At 40.3% G+C, this 24,745-nt stretch overlaps 1 long non-coding RNA gene across 1 annotated transcript in view; it reads right to left on the reverse strand.

Moving 5' to 3' along the window:
• Positions 1-23,604, reverse strand: part of LOC106630860 (uncharacterized) — a 39,495-nt gene extending 15,891 nt beyond the window's left edge. The window contains exons 1-3 of the long non-coding RNA XR_008732963.1: positions 23,278-23,604; positions 13,757-13,856; positions 974-1,083 (exon numbers count right to left, since the gene is read on the reverse strand). This is a non-coding gene — a long non-coding RNA (uncharacterized LOC106630860). The remainder of the gene's footprint in view (positions 1-973; positions 1,084-13,756; positions 13,857-23,277) is intronic.
• Positions 23,605-24,745: the final 1,141 nt, after the last annotated feature.

Below are 24,745 nucleotides of genomic sequence, written 5' to 3' on the forward strand. Positions count from 1 at the left end.
AAAAGCTGTGATTTTTGCTGAAGAAATTGGTTACACATATGAAAAATATTTTCATGCTATTGTATCGGTAACTCTTGTTCAGTACACAGACTAGAACCAATACCATTATGTATAGACATCCCTAGTGAGATGTTGTACATGCAGTATGTTTAAATTTACAAAAAAGAAAGCAGACTGTTTCCATGACATTATTTACATAAGTAAATTTAAACATCTGAGTGGAAAATACAGTCCCAAATTGGGAACATATTTGTGCAGTCACCAAAATTACTTGCAAAATCAAGTGTTCATTCACACAGATTTCCATTATAAAGGAAAATGATGGTATTGCTATATAGAAACAAGCTGACTTAAATTTGCCATCTGATGATGAGATTTGCATATCTAAAAGCAGGAATGTGATAGATGCAGAACTCTGTCTTCATTAACATCTTGCTCAATGAATGGACAAACCTTTTGTTTTGTCTGAGAATATCTCTGGAACATCTCAGAGGAAGCAGCATTAGTTGGATAAGGTACCAGAATTATTTTTAAATAGATTGTGAAAAAAGACATTAGTCTGAAAACAACCATGAATTGTAACAATGCTGTTATTTCACTGTTTTGTGGAGTCATTCAAAAAGAAAATGTTGTGTAGCAAGTCCAAGTAATTAAAAGGTATATAAAATGGACATATGGTGCTAAAATCTCAAGATAAATATAGATAAGAGATCCAAGAAGAAAATATTGGAAAAAAAATTGGAAAAGAGCTATCTGTACAGCCATCTGGTTAAAAGCAGGTTTAGACTACATCCAGTATTGGCTTGAGCAAACAGCTAACCTATGCTCTAGAGAGAAAAAAAGGCAAGCATGTTGTAATTGAGTAAAATGGCATATGGGGATAGATTAGAGAAGCTTCCACTTTTGTTGCACCTAATCTTGTCAAGACATCCATGATGACAACATTAATAAACAAGTAGCAGTCTTAACTTACTAAAAGTCATGTTCTTCACTGGATTTTCTTCTAGTGGCCTTCCATCATGAAAATCTGTTTTTCTTCAGGAAGTCTTCTGAATAAATGAAATATTTATTCAGAGCAGTACTCTGTTAGAATGAAAAATGAAAGTCGATTTAAGCTGCCTTTCTATACATACAGAGAAAATCTACACATTCAGATGGAAAGAATTTAATTCATAAAAGAGGGAAATCTGTATAATCGGTTAAAACTGCAAAATTCTTGAATTACTAGAGAAATTATATTCTCTCTTTGATTCCATTTTAATAATTTTAAACACAGAAGGTTCCCTTTAGGATTTCCAGTATTAGTATATCATCCTAGGTTTTATGCAAGACCCTGATGTTTCTGTGGGTGACGTCAAAACCAAAACACATCCCCATTCCTGGCTGCTTCTGGGCCTGGACTTGCCATCTGCATCTGACATTTGCCTGTGCCTTTATGGCACATCTACTCAGTGCAGTGTATTGCCACAGAAAGATCACCAGGCACTTCTGAATACCACTGTCAAGCAGAGGTGCTTGTTCAGATCCTGTGATCAGCCACATTGGTGCTTTTTTAGAAAGACTAATTCATGATGGTGGAGTGGCCACAGTGCCTCTGCTTGTACACTAAGCTCAGGTATCTGTATGTAGCACTGCACTGAGCAGTGTAGAATTATTTACTTTCAACAGTAAACGGGGAGAGGTAGGTGCTTCTCAAAGGCAATGTGCATTATCTGTTTTCATGCTTATGTCAAGATGGGTTGAATCGCCCTCTCAAAGGCTGTGCTTCAGTCTGGGGCCTCCAGGACCTTTCCAAATCTTAGGAATGCTTATCCCATTTGAAAGGAAGTGAAATGATGTGCAGAAGATTATTCATTGCTTAGAATGAGTTGGAGTAGAGCTTTTTGTAATAGGATGGTCTGGCAATTCAAAATGGGGGAAAATGGTAATTGGACAGGAACACAGCAGAGACCTGTAGAGATCAGCATACTGGGGTGACATGTTTTGACCAGTTAAACAAGGAATATGGACAATTGTTGCCCCTTGTGAAAATGACACAGAATTTTAAAGGTAAACTGAAGGAAAAGTGTGGTTAATGTTTTAATTTGCTACTTAACAATTTGATTTTTATTTAGTCTGACAAGCCATTCTATTAGTCTTTAAGACTGTTCAAACTGAAGGCTTATACTCATTAACAAAATTTTGTTTAAATTAATAAATAAGTCTAAGTACTTAAAATGCCAAATCAGCACTAAAGCATCAAGAGTCATTGTTTTATAGGGTGTTTTATATATGCCAGTGTGCTTTAATACGTTCTCTGAGAAATGAAGAGAAATGAGAGGCCCATGTAACAACGGAGGGGTCACAAAGAAGATTTCACCTAAATATCAGAAGTATTTTTTCTGCCAAACAAGACTGCTGTAACTGAACACATCAGAAGTACTGAGATCTCCCATATGGATATCTTGTTCTAAAAGATCAGCATAACACCAGGTGGCCTCCCTTCTAATGACCGCACAAATGACTTGCAGAGGGGAAGCTTATCTTCTGAATGTGGTAAGATTCCACAGTGCCTACTGTTTTTTCTATTGAGAAATAAATCAAAAGCATTAGATTTTCAAAAGTATTTACTCTTATCAAATACAGTGTTAAGGTCTGAGAAATATATATTTTTCTTAGAATAATTCTAATCTCTTGAATTTTTACTTTGTGAATTGGTTATGGAGATAATTATAAACATAATTATATGTCCTCTAAAGCCTCATAACCATAGACTCAGTGAGGGTGAATATGCTAGAAGGGACATCATATCTTCTTACCTATTTCAAAGTAGTCTTTGAAAATTCCAGGACAATATTTTATAAGAGAAGGAAAATTATTTGACATTATTTATTTAGATTTTGAAACTGCCTTTGACAAAATCCCTCGCGTCGAACAGATAAAGACTGTTCAGCGGGAACAAGGTGAGAGGCAGTTTGTTGCCATGGACTAGAAACTGGCTGAGTCAAAAAAAGGTGACTGCTGAGGTTCAGTAAATATATTCATAAGGTTTTCACAGTTATATATGTGTAGCCGTGTTCTGGGGAGGCTGATAAACAGCAAGATAGCAAAATTATGTAAGTCAAGCAAACCCAGGCAAACCCAGAAGGACTAATGTGGGGAAATAGGCAGTGTAGTGAGCTGGCAATATGAAATTCAATGCTACAATAAGTCTGGATGCACTCCTAAATTACTAATCACATCTCTCGAAGGATCACTGCTCAACAGAGATGAAAATCAGGAAGTAAGTATTAGGCTACAAAAGGTTGGTGTGAAGAATATGAAGATCATAAGCCCATTTATAAATCAGGATGTATCTGCTGTGCTAGGAATACTGTCCTCAGATTAGCCTGTCTCAAAATATAGTCTTTCTAAGGGTGCAGATGGGAGTAGTAAGGAAGATTAGGAAGAAACGCAGAAGCCTGTACCGAGCTGAGAACTGGAACTTTGTGCTTTACAGAGACCTCCTAACCTACCTTGTCTGATCCAAGTGAAGACTGGTGGTGAGGAAGACAAAAGGTATTTAATCTTACAAATAAGTGTGCTTCTCTCCTTCATGCTTCTGACACAGATTTTGGAGGAGGAGGAGGAATATGCTTTTTAAACAAGGAAAACAATGTGAGGATCTATAAATATTAAATCCAGATTCATAAGGAAATTGGATTTTTTTTGATACAGAAGGCGGCACTTTTCCTTCAGAAGAACACTTAATCATTGTCCATATAGTAGTAAGCACCACACAAAAGCAGCATTAAGTGTAAAATACGATGAGTCCCCATTAGGACTTGCTTGTGAAGTAGCTGCCTATTTGGGAAATTCCCTGGAGGTGGAGAAACAAATCTTAGACCATGCAGAACTATCACAGCAGGGACCCACAGTCATGAAAGGTTGCACCGTGCAACTTTACACAGAGCTGATCCTGTATATTTTGGCTAGATCTTTGTCCCACATGAACCTCCCAGTACAGGCCTACACACTATTTCCTGCCCCTAGGCCATTTCTCTGCCAGCATCCCATAGAGAGCGCGACTAGCTGACAAACTCTTGAAGAAACATACAGGGCTGACTTCGTCTCTAATCCCTCTCGCTAAAACCTGCTGATACCTTCCAACGCACTCCAGTTTAGTTTATCCTCAGACTTGCCCATTAAAAAGTCAACCTTCAGTGTTCATTTCGCTCAGCCCCTTCTTGCTTCTTCCCCCCCCACTAGCCCAAAGGTGAGGATGAGGTGAGGTCTTCTTGTACAGATGATCACATTCCTCACATGAGAGGGAATCAATCAAATGCAAGAGATCTTGGGGAAGATAGGTGGGTTAGGGTCCCTACCCTGGATGTCGGGAGCTGGAAAGGCACAGCAATGGCTGAAAGACCTCTTTGGTTGCTATCCTATTATATCTTGACACCTAACTTCTCAATTTAGGAGGAACAAATCCAGGGTGTAGTCTTTATTTTCTGACCCAAGCATCATATAATTATTCAGTGGAAAATGAACCTTCCCCTAAAACCAAACTCAGCTGCACTTGTGAAGAGCTTTGGGATCATTCTAAACAACTAAAGCTGCTCACAGAAATCTTGTTCATTTTAGACTCATTTTATAGTGTAAGGAAGATCAAATGAAACACATTCCTTTTCCCAGACAAAATTACCCAGCCTTCCTTCTCATTTCCACTATTTCTACTTTAATTCTCAAATAGTTAAAACAGCCTCCCCTTTTCCAGAAAAGTAGTTCTCCTCCCCAGCCTGAGTCCTCAGATTCAGAGTACAAAATCAACTGGGAAAAGGATAGTGTAAATGACATGGAAAATAAAGTAAATGCATTAATACTAGAGCTGGCTAGAAAACTAGTGACATCTGTATGTTACATCTCTTCTGTGCTTCATTTTCCACTGCTGTGTTCTGCTGCTAACCTTTGCCCTGTGCTGCTCAGAAAGTGCCCATATTATCTGAGTAAGGCTCCGAGCCTTAATAATTTAGCTTATTGGTTTGAGCTGGAACAAAATGTGGCAGAACTGATGACAGAAATGAGACTGAAATAGATTTGATGGAATTAATGGAGCATTTGTGGGTAGAAGTTGGCTTAACGCATTAAAGAGTTTTTTCCTAGCTTGACAGTGAAATGCAGGACTGTATAAGAGGTGGAGTTGACGGGGACTGATACATCCAGCGTAATGCAATAGCTAAAAGCACAGGTACATGGGGAAGAGCCCAGTGGGCCAGGGCTGTATAACACTTCTGCAGCGCTGCTGGAGGTGCTCTGCCTTGGCAGGGTGGTGAACTGGGCAGTGGCAAGCGTGCCCATAAGCAGCCATTTGCTGCAAGCTGATAAAAAGGTGCTCTTTTATTCCCATTGGAGCACAGGTTGGAACAGGATGAGCTATCCATTCCCTGTCCCTTGGATCAGCCGCCCCACGGGTGCAGCGCATGTGGCATTTCCCTTTCTCTGAGCCACAACAACAAGGGATGTGGGGACAAGGGTGAGCCATGGGCTTCTGAAGCTCCCAGGTGGAATCAGTGATCTCAAGCATTATATGGCTCCATGGAAATGTGGGGAAGGCCTCAGGATCGATCAGATTTTTCTTGTGATCGCAGCAGGAGCAACACAACTGTTCTCTTTGGGAGATATTTTTTCAAGAGGGAGACAGCTGACAATTTCTGAATGAAGTGCCAGGTTGTCTTGCGAGAACTCCTAAACACAAGGTTGCCCTGTGTGAGTACAGTTTGATGTCCAGGTTGCAAGTTCATCCAAATAAAAACCAAGCTCTTCATATCTTCTATAGCTTTATAAGTGAACCTGTCCCACATGCAGATTACCATGCAGAGAGATTCCCCTCTTCCCCTCTTCCCCTGAGTAGCAGAAGCAAGAAATAGTATTTCTAGCTTTAAGGAGTTGCAACATATTTCACTAGCTTCAGCTGTGACTCCCTGAGCTGCAGCTCCACGATGGGCAGTACCCAGCCTCCAACTTCTGGGTGACTCTGTGCAGCTTTGGAGCAATACCAAAGAAGTTCAGAGAAGTTTTTTTCAGGGAACAGTGAAATCCTCTTTCATGCAAACAATGAGCTAAGAGAAGAAAGTTGGGCTTTGAAGGAGTGAGTTCTGTAGATCTACCCCTTCATAAATCATGCTTTCAGCATCTTTTATTCTTCATAACTGTCAAAGTAAAAAGAAAAGAGAATCATATAATAACCTAGCCTTCAGACTGAGAATCTTGAACAAATTCACCTTGGTAAAATACCCTATCCATTCTGTAGCACAACACATCAGCAGGCTGGCTGGAAGGTCTGGCCAGTATGGCTGAACAGGCAGTTTGAAACTCAGACCGTCAAGTGTCCTCTGTTTTGCTGCTCTTGAGTACCCTTGTCTTATTTTCCTCACAAAGCAACAGTTATACAGTTAGTCTGACTAAACACCATGGAAACTACTTTCCTGATGTCTCCCCCAGTGTTTGGAACACTTTGTTGTACAACACGCTATCTCTAATTGATGGCAAGCAAAGTTACTTTGAGCAACAAAAAAAACCCACCCCTAAATCAAAGTCAAGAGGGTAATTAAAAGAGTCAGAATACTCACGAGAAAACCTTTCTTTTTATTTTTATACTCAGTGGAGGTAGGAAGTAGGGAGGAGGTTCTCCTATATATTTTAATTATGAAATAATGTTAGAAATGAGACCTTAATGCATGCTGCTACAAAAAAGAAAAGTAAAGCAGATTTTAAAAGTAAAGACTTTTTGTTAGCAGAAACCAAACTACAAAATGCAGAAATTCCAGTATAGAAAAGCTGGACTGATGTAGTGATAATACCTGGAGGAAGGAATGGTTTAATTGCTTTATTTTGATAATGAAGATAGACCTTTCTTATTTACCTATTCATACTGAGAAAATATTGTCCCTCAAAAGCTGCAGTTTCATATAGATCAAAACATGGCACAAACACGAGAGGTGTGTAAGGGATCAAGATTTGTGAGGAAAGTGTGATTGTGAAGAGGTTCTGCTTCCCAAGGAGAATGCAGATCACCACCTACACAGAAGAAAGATAAGTAGGACTGAGATGCTAGAAAAAAGCAGGTAGCAGTGACTCCCCAATTTTATTCCTTTCCCTTTCCACTGGAGCCTGTATTTACATTCTCTGTCTAATGTTAAAAGTCTGCCCAGCAGATGTAGCAAACTACTGATGAGGTAAACATCTTCCAGCGGAGTCAAGGAACACCAAAGGGGGACACAAGCATTCACTGAACAAAAGGATAGATCAGAAAACAAAAACATCACTCTCCAGCCCTAACCCCCACCCCCGCTGAAATCAGAAGAATTATAGGACCTGTGTCTAGGACAGAACACCTTTCTTTTGCTGTCTGAGCCTTCTGGGTATTAGAGTAGTGGGTAATGCTCCCCAATTTGACTGTCCTTCTGTTCCTTATGAAGAGAGTGAAGAGGGTAACAAGAGGTAATTCCCCCTCCCTGTCTATGACAAGGTCCTTTATGATTCATTGTGTTGTTCTTCATCACAGGTCACAGCTGTGAGATCACAGACTGAGTCTGTACATGCAAAACCCAGGAGACTAATTTTACTGCATAAGAAATTCAAGAGCTGGTGTGATTCATCATCAATCACTATTGGTTCCTGCCTACACCAGAAACTCAGCAACAAACAAGGTATGATGTAGGATGAGTTCCTGGCCCCTGACAGTGAAATAAAAGATTTGGGGAAAGTTAAAAAGACTTCAAAGGAAGAGGCTGAACCTCTGAGAAACCACTTGCAAAGTGACTATGTAGCTGTCCCCATTTTGACTGGAGATGTGCTTTTGGCAGAAAGGTAGGACATGTTCAGAGAAAAAAAGTGGTCTTAAGAATATGGCAATGACAACTGCATTTGCTAACCAACAACTTCAAGCAGATTTTGATGCCAAAGTTGTTGAATGCTGCCTAAATGAAGGTATTCAGAAGATCAAAAATGCTTATGGCAAACAATGTTCATTTTAAGTACTCAATGCCTGTGCAAATTAGGATACTTTTTCTGCAACTGAATATCCAAATATAGATATAAGTACACATACTTAAAAAAGCTCACTAGCCTACATTTATGTAGAACCTAATTCTGCCACTCTTAGTGATGAAAGGTAGTAGCTGAATACATGAGTGATCTTATTAAATAAATTTTCCTTTCATTACGAGTAATACTCTTAGGATCAGGTCCAAAGATACTACAAAAGAAATATCAACAAATATCTATTAAGCAGAAGAGCACACAGAGGAGCATACAGAGCTTGTTTTGTATTTGTAAACTGACATGCAAGGCAAATGAAAATAAATCTAATCCAAGCCCAAAGGCAAAACTGGCTTTTTTATTGATACAACAAAGCAATGACTAACAAACCAGTACTCTGGTCTTGCATTTCTAAAACATACATTTCTGAAAGCTTGGCATCACTGAATTGGTCACAAAACACTGAAAAACAAAATTTGCCAAGCAACAGTTCGCTGAAGTGGGTTTGGTTTTGGTTTTCTGTTTGGTTTTTCTTCTTTTTTGTGTTACTGATGAAACAAGCCTACATCAATGACCCTGCTATCTTGTAATCCTAGATGTGTTACCAGGCAACCTTTATATGCAGCGGTACCTAGCTTGCCCCCCTCTACAAAGATCCTAAACCTCCCAAATCTTTCCACTCCATGCAGTAATGAAAGTGCCATCTTTCTACTGCTAAATGCTTACTTGGGTGTTTTCCTTAAAAATTTCAGAGTGACAAAATGCTGGTTATCCTTTCCTGAACATGCTGCTCTTCAGTTCACAATGTGATCAGTTAACAGGCTCTACCTGCATATACTTATATTTTCATTCAACTATATACTTTAAATGAGGCTACATTTGGAAACTAAAGTAAATTATTCAGAAGCTAGTAACAATGTCAACAAAGGCAGTATGAGTCAAAAATGTATGAGATCTGGATTACTATACAAAAAAATTTATTACAAGCCAAACATACTTTTGTATCTTCAATGCCATACAACTCTGAAACAGTAAATTAGAACCATAAAATCGTAGAATGGTTTGAAGGGACATTTAAAGGTCATGTAGTCCAACGCCCCTGCCATGGGCAGGGACATCTTTCACTACATCAGGTTGCTCAAAGCACCATCTAACCTGGCCTTGAGCACTTCCAAGTGTGGGGCATCCACGGCTTCTCTGGGCAACCTGTGGCAGCGTCTCACCATCCTCATTGTAAAAAGTGTCTTCTTTATGTCTAATTTAAATCTACCTTCTTTTAGTTTAAACTGTTACCCCTTGTCCTAATACTAGTGGCCCTGGTAAAAAGTCTCTCCAGCTTTCTTATAAACCCCCTCTAAGAATTGAAAGGTTGCAGTAAGTTGTCCCTGAAGCCTTCCTTTCTCCAGGCTGAACAACCCCAACTCTAAGCCTTTCTTCATAGGAGAAGTATTTCAGCCCTCTGATCATTATTGTAGCTGCCAGTTGTCTGTAGCTTTTCTGAGGTATCACCAAAAGATGCATATTTAGCATTTAGATAATGAAAAAATGACAAGAGTAATGTTTTCTGTATATTTTCTTAAGGTAGATGTCACGTACTGACAAACTCCTGAATCTGGTGGATCAAGACCAAGAGTAAGTTGGAGAAACTGCAAAAGTGTAACTAATGATGCTGGAAGAAATAGCGACTAAATGGTAGTCAGCATCTTCTTGCCAGTGCAGGGGGTCCTGCGTAAAAGGAGAACTTTCCAAGGAAATCAAAGCCTTGCAGTTAATCATGTCATCCTTCTACAGTGAAGCTCTAAAATGTAATGCAGAGGACACAAAACCCATTCCAACTGGGCTTGACTGTGAGACTTCAGTGAGATTGGAAGATGAGGTGTTAAAGACTTCTGTGTACACTATCCATCAAAACCTGACAACCTGAAACCACTGTGCAATTAGCAGCTACCAGCACAGTCTTTCTGATGGATTCCCAGCTAGCGATAAATCCAGCACAAGCAGAGAAACTGCCACCTATGCTGGGAAAAAAAATCATAGAAGAGCAGCACTGCCATACATCATGTATTTTACACCCTGAGTTGAGCTTTTTCCATGGAAGAGTCTCTGGTTTCTGTGCCACTAGGAACTCTTTACCAGCTCAATTTAGGATTAACATCCAGAACTTTTTAAATTAAGTATGAATATGGATCTTCACACACTTCTACAAGCCTGAACAGGGTGTCTTACCACACTACAGAATGGTCTTAATGCCTGATCAGTCACACCTTTTGAGTCTCCCCCTGATCCATGCCTGAAAGTGTCAGTGGAATCTTACAAAGCCAGAGACGCTCAAAGCAACAAACATCCAGCAGCAGGAGCAACTAGGGCATGAAAATGCACTCTGGAGCAAGGAATAGCAATGCAATAAGCAAAATGCATTTATAAAAGCTTAAAAAAAATCTTCAAGAGAGCTAGCAATGATACTTCAGAGGCAGGTAAACACGTCAGTGTAATGGCAAGAGGGAGATAAATGAACGACACTGTACACTTGGAAGCCAATCTACTTTATGGTATTTTTAAACTGCAGGGTAGATTAACCAACAAAGAACAAACCCTTTGTTCTCTGAGGAAATTATACAAAAAAAAAAAAAAAAAAAAAAAGAGGAATCACTAAGCACTCAAACCTGCCATGTTTTAACTGGTCAGCACAGTTCCACTTTTTTCCTCAATAGCACATGTGTGAAGTGGAAGGGCTCCTCACACAGGCATAGACATGAGCAAAACAGGACATTCACACACTGGATTCAACTTGAGGGGTAGAAGAATGGTCTGAGAAGCAGAGCCCTGCTGTGATTCTGGGGTACCCTGAAAGATTACAGCCAGCTAGAAGGGAAAAAATAGTTTTGACTGGAACAACCTAGCATCTGGAAAAACACTGCATCTACTCTGTAGCCCGGAAGTGGAAAAAAATGAGCAATCAGAAAAGATATGCTTCTGTAGAATTAAAAAAAGCAAACAAACAACAAAACACAACCCTGAAAACATATTTAAAATGAGTAATTTCTAAACACCAGCAACGATGTTTCCTAAGATGTGATTTGTAGTCACTGAACTCAGTGACAGCTCCTGACTCTGTTTAAATGACTAAAAGACCCCATGAAGGACTTTCCAGCTCTAATTTTCTATGAATCTACGTTAATATTAGCGGTGACTAGCAAGGCCAGTTCTATGCATTTTGAAATTGGTTAGACTTCCTATCAGCTTAAAATGCCTTCAGTCAAGCCCTTTTGTCCTGAATTTTGAGATAATAAGTCACTGAAATTATAGAATCATGAAGACAACAGCAGGGAAATTTGTTCCTGATGGGTTTTATTCATGGTACTACCTTCCTAAAAATTTGAATTTATGTATGCCAGTTATTATTAATGCAATGTCTTATAAAATGAAATAATTTAATTGGCTAACAGGAAGACATTTATAAGATCTAATTGAGACAATGGTAGAATGGTTCACACCGACATTTTAATCTACGACGAAACACAGAAACAATTTTAAGTGAATTTGTGGCTGAACTGGAGTCTCATGAACCAGAGGTTCATTATAAATTTATAATATATAATATATTATATACATATCACATAATATATGAGATATATTTATGTTATGTCATTGTAAACTTGTAATATTATGTAGACAAACTCAAATACTATGTTGTATATATGACATGACAAAGTTGTAATGTTTGGCTCACTGCAATGTAATACTACTTTGTCCAAAGTTTCAAAGAGAAATGTACTTGAGAATCTGCATGTCTTTTTGAAGTCTCATCTTGCCCTGACACTACAGATCTATGGCTGGAATGTTACTTACAGATACTGAAGTGAAGGAGCAATCTGGTTTTATCAGGCTTTGCATTACTTTTTCTTCTGTGACCTCATGTATATTTTTCTTGTTGGCTCCTTGGGATTTCTAATGCCAAAACTGTTCAGAGGGCTTTATATTTAACCATTATAAAATGTCTTTCCAAATGGGTGGCAATTTGGATTCTTTCTTTCCTTCTCATGTACTATCACCAGTGCTGATCAAATTCCCTTTTTGGATAAATCTGTCATCCTCTCTTATTATGCCTCAGTAGCTGCATCTCAAACAATCAGTGATGCTGGTGAAGGGTATAGAGAACAAGTCCTATGACAAGAGACTGAGGGAACTGGGGCTGTTTAGTGTGGAGAAAATGAGGCTGAAGGGAGACCTTATTGCTCTCTGCAACTACCTAAAAGGAGGTAGTAGCAAGGTGTGTGTTGGTATCTTCTCCCAAGTAACAGGTGATAGGGCAAGAGGAAAGAACCCCAAGCTGCATCAGAGGAGGTTTAAAATTACTATTAGGAAAAATCTCTTCATGGAAAGGGTGGTCAGGCAATGGAACAGGCTGCCTGGGGAAGTGGTCAAGTCACCATCCCTGGAGGTATTTAAAAGATGTATAGATGTGGCATTTAGGGACATGGTTTAGTGGTAGACTTGGCAGTGCTAGGTTTACAGTTGGACTTCATGGTCTTAAAGGCCTTTTCAACCTAAATGATTCTATGACTCTTCTGTTCATGGTAAACAACAAAGAGAAGAAATCACTTCTCTCTCTTGTTTCAATCGACTCTGAATATTGCTTGAAGAACTGCTATGTATATAGGTAGTATGGAAACTCTATTTTCCTTCCTTCTGTCCTTCATTAATGCTCAAACACAGGGCAGATTTTGGTCTCTACAAAACTCTTCCGAAAGTATTAGATGCAGTATGAGTCTCAAGACTTCTGCACAAAACACACTAATAAACAGGTGTTAATAGTTTCCAGTCAACTTTCAGTGCTTACAGCAAATAGGGTAAATTGTAAAAAGCATATAAATGGAATCCTGTAAATCACTGTGAATGCTATGCAAGGTTGTGGATAAATTTTAAATAAAAGCTATTTTACAGGAAACCGACTGATTTTCCTTACACAGAATTTCTACTTAGTTGCTGTGATACATGTTCAAATGCAAAAGTTTCAGCATTTATGCCTCTGTGTGTAGGACATGTGTGTAAACACATTCTTCTCTTGTCTTCTTCCAAATAAAATGTCTCAGTATTTATACCACTATATAATACATAATGTATTTTCAGTTTGCATCTTGTCACTGTAAATCCAGTCTTTTTATGAAGAGTTTGCTTTGTAGTGAAATACACAACTGGAGCTGAGCTTGTGAAACCAAAGGCATGGTTTAACTATGCCCAGCTGATCTGCAAATGCAGAACAGATGCTGAAGAGAGACCATGCCAGCTCAGAATCAAAAGTCACACAGAAATGTCAATACAAAATGTGACCCTTGCTAACAAGTCCACATAGTTTTGAAGAGTGACCTGCTAAATATTCTTCTTTGTGTTAGCCTGTATTTTGATGTGGGCATACTTATTTGTCCTTAGCTAGGAGACAAAATAGCTCAATTAAGCAGAGGCCCCCATAAAGGACAAAAGAATAAAATTCTTCAGATCCATCTCAAGTTTTGTACTTTCAGCGTATAAACCATCAACTAACCCAACAGACTGATAGTCTGGTAATTGTTAGATGCCCTGTATTCTTCTGAAAGGAGAAATACTAACAGAGGATGCAAAAATATGCATTTCTGAAATACCACACAGATACTAGGTCACATTTTGCCCTGGAGCAATCCCACTGTTTTTTCCAGCAGGGAACTTGGTTACCCAAATAATTCTCTTAGAGTCTTTCTAAAAGATACAACAGTAAACATACCTGTTTGCTTCCTGGAGATGAGAGACTCTGGCACTGGCATGTAAAGCAGCACCCATAAACGGAAAGCTACATCCTCCTTGCTTCCAGGCCCATACTACTTCTGTGAGAGCACACAGGTTGATAAAGTTTAATTTATTAATGATAATTGTCCAAAACTAGATGTATGACAAACTTCTTAATTTGTAAAACCCACAATATGCCATGAGCAGAAGGAAGGAAACAAATAATAAAGAGCGGGCAAGGAATGGGGTAAAGAGCAGCCAGGTTCAGTGTATCTAAAAGATCAGACTGTAAATTGAGAAAAAAGAAAGGATACAATTACTGGATCAAAGAACAGAAAGTCTAGCAGTAAATTAAAGAGATGACAATGAAGTAAAACATGGCAGTGGTGTTAAGCATGTGAAGCTATATGAAATTGTATGAACCTGAGTGAGTGAAAATGAACTGTGAAGTGGAACAAACTGGGAAGTTCTGTAGGACCTATGGGAGGAACCTGGGACTGGTAAAACATACAAAAGAAGAGGTTTTGCTGTTGTTTTAATTTTGTTGCACAGGTGCTGTTTACAAATGAATACAGTTGGTTTGTCCATATCAAATCGATTACAAGTGCTTTGCTGATCTTTTCCCTCTAACTTCAGACTACTTAACCTTGTATTTAAAAATTACTAACTACTGCTACATCCTGACTTCCTCCTCCTGGCATGGTCCAAGTTAGATCAACTCATCTGCCATTTTCAGCTTTGGTGTTGCAAAGTTCAAAAAATTGCAATCCGAAATGGCATAAATATGACAATGGTCATCCTAAGAGGGGCAGCATATCAGGGGACATGAGATCTGGCACTGGCTGTAGCTTCTATTCTGAAACAGTTTGGTATACAGATGGGACCTATATGTTCTCTGCCATGCTAACAGCAGCCATCAATCTTTTGCAGAGCTGTCACACTGTTAAAAACAGGGAGCATTCCACAAAGTAGCGTATCAAGAGCCCTTAGACATGCAGCCGAAGAAGTTTAGGACAAACACACAGCTATGAATTTGCTTTTCAGTTTCAGACTCTGCTAACTAAATACAGTGTTTCTAAACAGACCCAGATTACCTAACAAACATCTAATTTCAAACCAATGTGTCTAAATCCTTTCTCCATAAAGTTTGTATTTTGCTCATTCCATTGGCCTTATGAAACTATTTATAACTTTTGTTAGTCTAAAATTGAATTAAGCATCACTGATGAATTAACATCAAATCATGCTTTGAAGCACATGGATGGATCAACAAGAGGGTCCTCACTTTGGAATGAAAGCTTTGCAGTGAATGAAAGTCATTGTCTGTTCATTGTCAACATGATTTAATGCTTACCTGCACAGCTAGTTGAGAAATCTGTGGTGACCCTCCTGAAGATACCCTGGTGTTCTGCTTTTGTTTCTCTATGGTCTAGTTTCTCCTTAACACTTTATGCATCAGCCTTGGACTTGTAAGAAAAAAAAAAACAAACTAAAAAAACCTAAAACCCAACAAACAAATGAACAAAAAACTTCTCCCTTGTCTATTTCTCCTATTTTACCAATGAAGTTTGAGCTTTCAGCAGATGTGGAGATGACTTTTTTACAATACACCAGCTATAGGCACTGATAAGAAGCAGGAAAGTTTTATAAGGAGAGACGAGCCAGGAAAACAGCAGTGAGAAAAGTCCATCCACCCGTTTTAGAGTTATTCCTAAACATATTATATGGACCAAGCTTGTTTCAAGCCAGTTCAGCAAATTCAAGCAGAGGAAACACTAGGGACTGCTTCTCAAAGCCTGGAGATTTTATGGCCTCGCATGAGCTATCAAATGTACTGGAGAATGGTCTCAGCACAGTGAATGTTGCTGCATATGGATGAGGTGACTGTTCCTGGTGCACTTCTCCGAGAGCCCAGAGGGGCCATGATGTGGGTCCTCTGACCCCAAGTGCTGATGGCTTCATCAAGGAGCAGGGCTGGAGGACTACCCTGCGGAGCAGTTTGGGAAAGTGTTCAACACTGTCATTCTGAGAAATGGTGAAAACATATGTGCTTTCCTGATTGTGCCAAAGGGTAACATATGTGAGAAGATCAACTTTCTCTGTAGCATGTTGGAGCATTCCTGTGCTCTGGTCTGCATTTTCTTACCACTCTGTCTGAGGGGGATAGGAGGAAGAACCATTAGCCTGTAAGAAAAAGCAAAAAAACCCAAACACCTGCATAAATGCACCTCCCTGAGACTCTTTCCTTTTTTCCAGTGGGTCTTGCCTCATGGTTTGTGCAGTTTGCCTTGGCTCAGAGAGCACAGATTGGTCTCTCCAGGATGTCTGTGTCCTCCTCATACCTTCCTTAACAAGGATATCACAGGGTTGATGTATTTCCTCCTTCTCCAAGGTTTTCAGAATGCTCCCTGTCCTTCACAACATGGATATGTAGCCTTGCCCAGCCTGGCATCCATTCTGAAAAAATACCACCAAATGAGGACAGACTCTCAGGTCCTTTGAAGGCTTCCTATGGCTGTGGCAAAACTGCCTTAATTCCTTCCTTTCCTTTATTTCCTTTCAATGTTTTCACCCAGAGGCAATTCTGTTGGTGGACTTTCTGAGAAGGACAGGCAGATAGCAGATAGCCAGGAAATGTTTCCCACATCAGGCAACCACTTAAGACTGCAGCAAGATGTTCCCATTTTTGCATTTGTATTCTCACAAAGCTGGGGGAGGAATATCTTGGAACAGGTCATGCATGGAAATAAGTCATAGGAACATAACTCCTTGGACCGACCAGTGGTCTGTCTATTCCCATTTCTGCTTCTGACACTGGCAACAGGAAAGGTTGTCTAAGGAGAGGAGGAGATCCTGACCTCTTCCTGCAGTCCATTCCTCTGTACGCTTAGGGGCACCTTCACATACTCTACATATCCAAGTAACAGACAGGCTCGAGGCTGCTGTTACCTCAAGGGAACAAAATTCAAAATTGTGAGCAAGGTGCAACGGCACAGCTGTGGGCACAGGGGCTGATGGGGTTCCCAGCATCTCTGACCTCAGAGCTGTACCACAAATTCCCACCCGGCACCGTGACAGTGACACGTCCTGCCCTGCCCCCAGCCCCTTCTCAATAAATCCTTCTTCTTAACAAGCGTAACCAATTCTACAGAGGTGGAAAATACGGCATGAAACAGCTGCCTGGTGCCTCATTTCCCACCACACCGCCCTGGCAGGTGCGCTGAGGTGGGCTGCGGGCAGGCCACACGCGTCCCCCGGCACCCCCTGCACAGCAGCCCTGTCCCAGCAGCCGGAGGGGACAGCCTGGCACCCACCACTCACCCTCCTGCTGCACACAGCAGACACCTGTTTCTGCCTGCCTTTGCGGTATTACACAGGGTTTGTAAGCCGCAGTTAATCAGCCATCAGTGTGGCAAATGTAAATAAGGCTGTGTAAAAGTGTGGCTGTGTTCCAGTGGTTTCCCAGAGCAGCTGACTGGGAGACCAGTGAGTGAAGAAGGGAAAATGTTTTTCTTTAGACAGCCCTGATGGACCTGTGCTATGCATGCTGTCCAAGCTCCTTTCTGCTGTCGAGTCACATGCACGTCTTTCCCATAGGCCACGATCCACAGATGTAGCTGCCCTGGTTGAGCCAGAGAGTGCTCAGGAGATGTGAATTCAGTTCAGGCTGCAAGGAGCCACGTATCTCTACCACGACGAAGAGTCTGTTTTTTTTCTAGCCAGAAATAAGGCTGATGCTACCTGCATCCAGAAACTGCTGACACATCTAAGAGGAATTGCTGCTGAGGAGCTTGCTGTAGCTTTCCAGTACTTCTTCAGAACTGCTTTGTGCTGATGGGCATCACTGCAAGACCTCTCGCAGCCCACTCAGCCCCCCTGTTCCTGGGGACATGGATACCCAGACTGCGATAACGCAGGAGTCATCTTCTTATCTCCTGCATGGCACTCACCTCGCTGTTGGTCTTGGATACATTTGGCATACACTGGCCAGGTCTTTTCAGTCCCTTGAAAAGTAGTATCATGTTTCTGACATCTTGATACAGTCAAAATGATGTAAAGGAGCAAGGCTGCAGAAGGCGACTTTGGCTCCTGGTACTTATAAACACCTCTGTGCCATGCCCTTTGTAAAGCTGACTCCAGCACATTGAGTTGTTAAGATTGAAATAGGAAAATTGCCTTCCCAAAAGACAACCACAGAACCCAAGACAAGTACAGGTTTTCTTGTTCTTATCCTTCATCTGAAAAAAGGATCAAAATTTCCTTTATCAGACAACTGCTTTTCAATGTGTCTGTTTTGCTCTATGCCATAACAAATGTGCCATCCTTAAGACTTAGAATAGCTGTGTGTACAACTACCTCTGTTGGTTAAGAGACTGACCTGTGTTCTATTAATATTTATAGATTTAAATTTTTAATACACAACAATGCTGCATTATTGAATAGGTAACTTCCTGCATTTTAATGGTTATGGAGTAGGAGTGGGGTCTTTGTAGTTAACATTGCAATAAATGTTTCATGATTAAATAAAAAGTTTTTACCTCTAACTTCCTCAACCAAAAGCCTCTCGGACAACATGTTGGTGCAATGGTGAGGAATTCTCTCAAAAGATATATGATACTATATTTGTGCCAAATTTGCTTAGGGGATTTCAATGTGTGGTACATAAGGATTTTCCATAGCTGGAAATATTTAATGTTTTGTTTTAAAGTTGCCAAATTTTTCAAACATCAGTTTGGAATTACTCTACTCAGTTTTGGCAACAACTGGATTCTTATTTGCAAAATCAATCTCCACGTTTTAGAAGGTGCATATTGGCAAAAGAATGGATTCAAAATATTCACTTGAGTTGGCATCCTGGACTAGGACTGGGATGTAGGTTCAGGCTTCCATTTATTTACTTTGAAATCAAGGCCTTTTCTAAAGGCTTTAATAGCTGCATTGTAAGGAATTTGTATATTGGAGGACAATATGGGATTTCAAGATCTTTTAGGTGTTACATAAAAATATGAACCGTTTGGAATAAGATGAGGTCAGGTAATTTCTTAGGGAAAATCCTGTGCATTTAGTCATTACAGTAACTGACATTTTTCTTCTTCTCAATCAACTGAATATTGTCAAGGTCTGTTTTGTGCATTAAATGGTGGCAGAACACATGAACAGTGAATAACAGTTTCTCTGATATAGGAAACCTGGTGCTTTTTCATCTTCAGGTGGGCCAGGATCTTCACAGTACCACTCAGGTGGGCTGTTATTGCATCAAGAAGTGCTCTGCTCTTCAAATAATGCAGTGAATCCAATGAATTATCATTTAGGAAGAAAAGGATACTCCACGTGAATACGGCAATCACAGTCTAGTCTAATATCACCTAGTATAATTTTCTCGGATTGGCTTTTAATGTAAAATTTGTACTGCATAAAACTTAGTCATGTCAAGGTTTTTGGTTTTAAAAATATGAGTGTGATTTGAATTAAGGTGTACTAATGCACAAAGCACACTTCTCCTTTATTTGGATGATTTTAATGGTGCTGTCCTCAACTTGAAAAAGATCTGCAAAACCCCAAGCCCTTTTCCAATATCTGCTTTCTTTTACATCTGCTTTTATTTGTAACTTTCAAGTACAAATAGGTCCAGCTCATCTTATATTATTGTTGGAATATAATTATGCCTGTAAGCCAAGGATTCAGCTGATGGATTTGCCACAGTAATTCTTTATTTACATGATATCATGGCTCTATTTACCCACAATGAATGTAAGGAAGGTTACAATTCTTGCAATTTGTGCAGAAGAGTTGGTGTTGCTTTGACAGCATCTCATACGAATTGAAGAAAATTGGTCATATGTGTGCTTATGAGGTATACTTCAGTGTTCGGAATGGTCAAGAATAGTCAATTCATAACTGTATATTTGGAATTTGAATCACGGTATCATCACAGAAGGTTCATCACAGAAAATTCCTCCAGTTTTAGAGAAGAAATGTTTACTGAGGAATTTGAAAACAGGGCAACCCAACCAGTTTCATTTTCTATCCTGTGGTGTATCTACGTCCCAGCGGCAGTGAGGTGAATGTACTTGCACGCCGTGGCTGAAACAGCAAATAAACATTTCATGGTGCTTGATGAAAGGGATTGTATTATTTTAGATTCCTTCTTGATGCTATTCTCATGTTGACTTCACTGAAAGCAATGTCTGTCAGTAGACAATTGAGAAATTAAATGTGTTCCTAAAGCAAAGCAACAAATGACACTAGCCCAGTTATATTATACTTAAAGCAATTATAATTATTGATAAAATATTTAGGGTGCAATGCTTCCTTCTGGCTCAGATTTCACAGCCCCTGAAATCCATCCCATTCTGTGAAGCTCAATTCAATTTCATTTTTTAACTTCACTTGCAAATAAATATTTTGTTGTCCCTTTGAGTGTGAATCAATTTAATAACCTAATCAAAGATCAGAGCTTTCTGCGTATATGGAGTATAATAAATGTATGCCATTTTCCTGAAAAAGTGTACCAAAAGAGAGTAACACTTCAAGACAGACACTGCTATATTTCATATCTGGACACTATATAAAATAGCAAGACACCCACTCTCATTAGACAGTTCTGTAAAACAAATACCAGGCAATAACATTATTTCCTTGCATCTTCAAAAATGCAAGCTGGCAAGCTCTCCTGGGATGTGATTAGCAGCTTGTCAGCTGGGGGTACTTACAAATGAAATTATTTCTTTAGCTATTAACCTTTGACGACATCAGTAATTCCCACATCTAGGACACAACATGGTCTGGTAACGGACATGGAGGAGGAACGTGCACTGACTCATGCTGCAAGCAGCCACACTGAAACACAGCTTTTTGGATGGGTTTAGCTTCCATGTCAACAGCTAAGCAAAAGCCATGTTTTCAGTCGCAGTCAATAGCTCATGGCTCCTGCAGTCATGCTATTGGGAGATTTTCAGAAATATTCAGGCACCAGCTCCTCTGAAAAACCTACGTATTGCTTTACGTGCTAGAAACAGCTGCAGTCTTCTAATGAGCTGCCCCTTACAGACATTTCTCAGCCTCAGGGAAGACTGACTCAAAGGCACTGCCTTACTCTGCGATTCCTCTGCCGTTATTTTCACTTACCCCTTCCCTCACAAACCTTTGCTGCCTGTGTTTTACTGCTGTCACAGCTCATCCCTATTTCAACGGTAAGTGTGGACTATTTTATTTTGTGCCTGCCCAGCAGAGTGGCATTCCCTTCCTGCTTGAATCCTCTGGGCATGACTCCAGTACAAGGAATGTCTGTTTGCAAATTACCCTAGCACTGGGAGACAATGATATACGACCTTTCACAATATTGGGCGAGGTATTGATAAAAGTCATTGATCCCACGTTTGAGTGACTGTTTCACCCAGGAAGAGAAGTGAAATAAAAAATCTGACAGTGCCTGCAAAAGCCTGTGCCAGTTCAGAGACATCGAAAGCTTTTCGTAGTTCTTTTGTTGACCTTTTGGCCTCAACAGAGTTAACAGGTATCATGATATTGTTTGTCTGCTTTGTTAAAAGAGCCTTCTTCTATGCAAATAACTTGTTTGTTTGCTTGTTTGGGTTTTGCGTAGAGAAGAGACAATTGAATTTCAGGAAACCTTTTGCTCATGCGAGCAGCCCTCAATGACAGGGCCACTGCTCCCCCAGGTAGGAAATACTTTGCAGATGAAACAACGGGATCTGTGGGTATGTTTTCTCAGGCTACGAATGCACATTACATAGACAGTTTTCTGTTTTGGAAGAAGCCTTTCTAGTTTTTAAATGAGTAATCACCTACAGGAATCAGCTGTTACTTCTTGGTGTTTTTTACTGAAACGTCATTAGTGGCTTGTTTTCTTATCATTAAAAAACAACTAAGGCTGGCTCCCAAACAGCAAGTGAAAAACATATGACCTTGTAAGTCAGCTTTTAATACTTTCAGATTTACAACTGTAACATCCTATGTTACCTGAAACTAAATGTTCCATAAAAATGTTTTCATTTCTTTTTGAGCTGCGCTGCGTACACATACCGATAATATTATAGCTGGTTAGGTGAGGTTATGTAATGACAACCTATTTCTGAAGGAGCACGTAGGCAAATTTCTGCCAATGACATACAGACAGTCATCGACAGAAATTTGCCTATAAATAATGGAATCAGCATGCATGCATGCTAAATTGCGGTAATAAAGATGCTGGCCTTGGCAGCTGAATTCGTGTTAAAATGCAAAAATAACTGTGTTTTGCTCTTAGATCTGCAAAGCCAAAACGATCTCTGGTATCACCTGGGCAGGGAGATGTGTGTCAGAACAAGTTGCTGGCAGGATGTAACAAAGCAGCAGTTAAGGAGATAGCTGAGAAATTTAAGTATCAGCTCTGCAAAAAATGTGAATATTGAGAAAATATTTTCATACCAAAGCCAAACAAACCAGTCAACACTGATTATGTGCAAGAGGTTTCCCATGCAGGAGATGCTCCGTTGCCCAGTACACTCCATCTCCCAAAGAATAATTCTGTTTTCCCACTCATCCATAGTGCTTAGTGACATCTGCTATACTGTTTCTGAGAAACACTGTGCAGCATTTCTCCCTTAAATCAAAAGATACGACATTTCATATTTTTTTCTCTTTAAAATTTATTTTCCACATTTAGTATGGTATAAAAAAATCCTTCTTTGTTAAGGTCAGCAACTTCACAGTTGGCCTTCATAAAACACTTCCCTTAGCCTTCCTGGATAATGCTGTGCCTCATTGTTCCCCTTGCCAATACTTCAGACTGCAAACTCAGGTTTGCTCAGGTTACTGGAGCCAAACCGGTCACATCTTTGTGTCCAGTCAGCATTTCCCTTTTAGCCTCATCCTTAGGCTCCCTGCTCATGGTTATTCTTGGTTAGTTGATGGCAATGGACAAATTAAAACGTTTTAAGGGCTGAAGCATGTCTTACTGGAGTCCTATTTTCTTTCACATTCTGCACCTTTAGAACAAAACCAAGCAAGCCTCCCACTGTAGTCCCATCATTTGAACATTCACATGTCTGGAATTAAGCCACAAACAAGCCCACCCAGGTCCATATAGAAACGCTATAATCTATATTCTCTCCCCTCTCCTGCTATTGCCCCCTAACGCTTGATTAAACAGGCACAACAGAAATGAACAGCAAGTTAATCAAGTTTCTCTCTAGTAAATGCAGAGTCACATTTTACTTATCATCTAGTTACCAAGGTGCTAAACAGCAACTTGGGACTCCTGTGCCCCTGAAATCCCTGATTTTTAGCCTTGTTGATAAAAAAAGAGAAAGGTGGCACAAGGCATGGTTCAAGCCAAGCCTCCCCAGCCGGGACACCTCCCAGGTTTCCCATCTCAGAGCTCTGGCTCCAGAGCAAAGCCTGGACTCACCCATCCTGCCACCTACAATGCTTAAGCAGCACCAGCCCATGCAAACTTTACAAAAATTGAGCACACTGGCAACCCATCCTCCTCGGGAATGACTGCAGGCTTCCACTCACCTCTGCCGAAGAAGAAGGAAAAAGATTCCCTGCGTAGGCATCTGCACGGTCAATGAACTCATCCGGTCACCTCTCACATCACTGTCAGGGAAATATGCTGGCACCAAACACACAGAAATTAAAGCAAAAGCCTTTCCCTGCTGGACCAATCAAGTCTGACAATTGTCTTGTGGTGGATGCCAGAGGGATTCTGAATATTTTGGCAGAAACGCTGGCTTTTTCTAGGTGAGAATCTGCCTACATAGGATTTATGCAAACATTTCCTCACTTGGTTTGTAACCACCCCTTCACAGCTAAGCAGTTCATCATTATCGCCAATTCTTTACATAGTTCTGAGTTTAAAATACTACCACTGCCTAAAATAAGAGGAATTTCAATTACAGTGCTCTCTGAAATGAAAGAGGTGGAAGCCAGTTTGACAATTTAAGCTGATAGCTGAGATACTGCCTCACCAGCATTTTTGGCACCTGGCCTAGGGAGGAAGTAACGAGAGGACGGGAAGGGACGAAGAGAAAGAAGGAATAAAGAAGGGTGCGAGCGATCCAGTCCACTTAATATAATGACATATATTCCCTGTAAAGGGACCTTCATAGTCAGTGGAAAGAGAGCTGTGCTTCTTAAACACTACAGAGAGTGTTCTCATCCACGGAACAGAGGCATCTCTTCCTTTTCATTGACAGCATAGGGGATTCGGGTGTTTTCAGGGAGTGATGAAGCACTAAAATGAATTGCCTCTCTTCCTTGGAGAGCACAAAGAGGTAGTGGGAAATATCACTTTCACTCACTTGGAATACGGTCCGCCTCATGCTCTTCTAAGAATGGCACCCACTGGAGCAGAGCATACTGCTGAGGGATCATAAAACTTGACTTGGAGGTGTGGGGGAAGAAATCAAATGAGACCAGAGTTGCAAGAAAGCCCTGGAGGGGACACTGATTTACACCTACTCAGAACAGGCACTTCAGAGCTGGTATTAATAACAGGATAAATTATTCAAAACAAGCAGTCCATGGGAGTGGTTGGCAGGTCAGAAACTGCATAATGACAGTTACAAATAGGACTGTGAGACCCTAATGATGATGCTCTGCAAAAAACAAAACAACCCCAAACCAAAAAAACCCCCAACAGATCACAGCTGGGGAGTCCCAGGTTGCAGCCCTGAGCTCCTAACTGAAGGAACAACATTGCCAGCCACACGGGGAGCAGGTACCCAGTTATACAACTGATACAGCTGCTCAGAGAGAGAACGTGATGTAAAGAATTATACCTAGCATGATAAAAACAATCAAGCCTGCAGGTCACAAATGAAATGTACCTGCTAAGCCAGAAATGACTACCTTGGCTGGCAGCCAATAAAAAGGGTAGGTCATAACTCTACGTGCAGGCAAGGTAACACTCAGGTAGGAAATAGGTATTTCTGCATTCACACCTGAACTGAAAGCACCAGCGTGTGAAAATTGATTCACCATC

This window comes from Falco cherrug, chromosome 6 (assembly GCF_023634085.1).
Source record: "Falco cherrug isolate bFalChe1 chromosome 6, bFalChe1.pri, whole genome shotgun sequence".
Taxonomy (NCBI): domain Eukaryota; kingdom Metazoa; phylum Chordata; class Aves; order Falconiformes; family Falconidae; genus Falco; species Falco cherrug.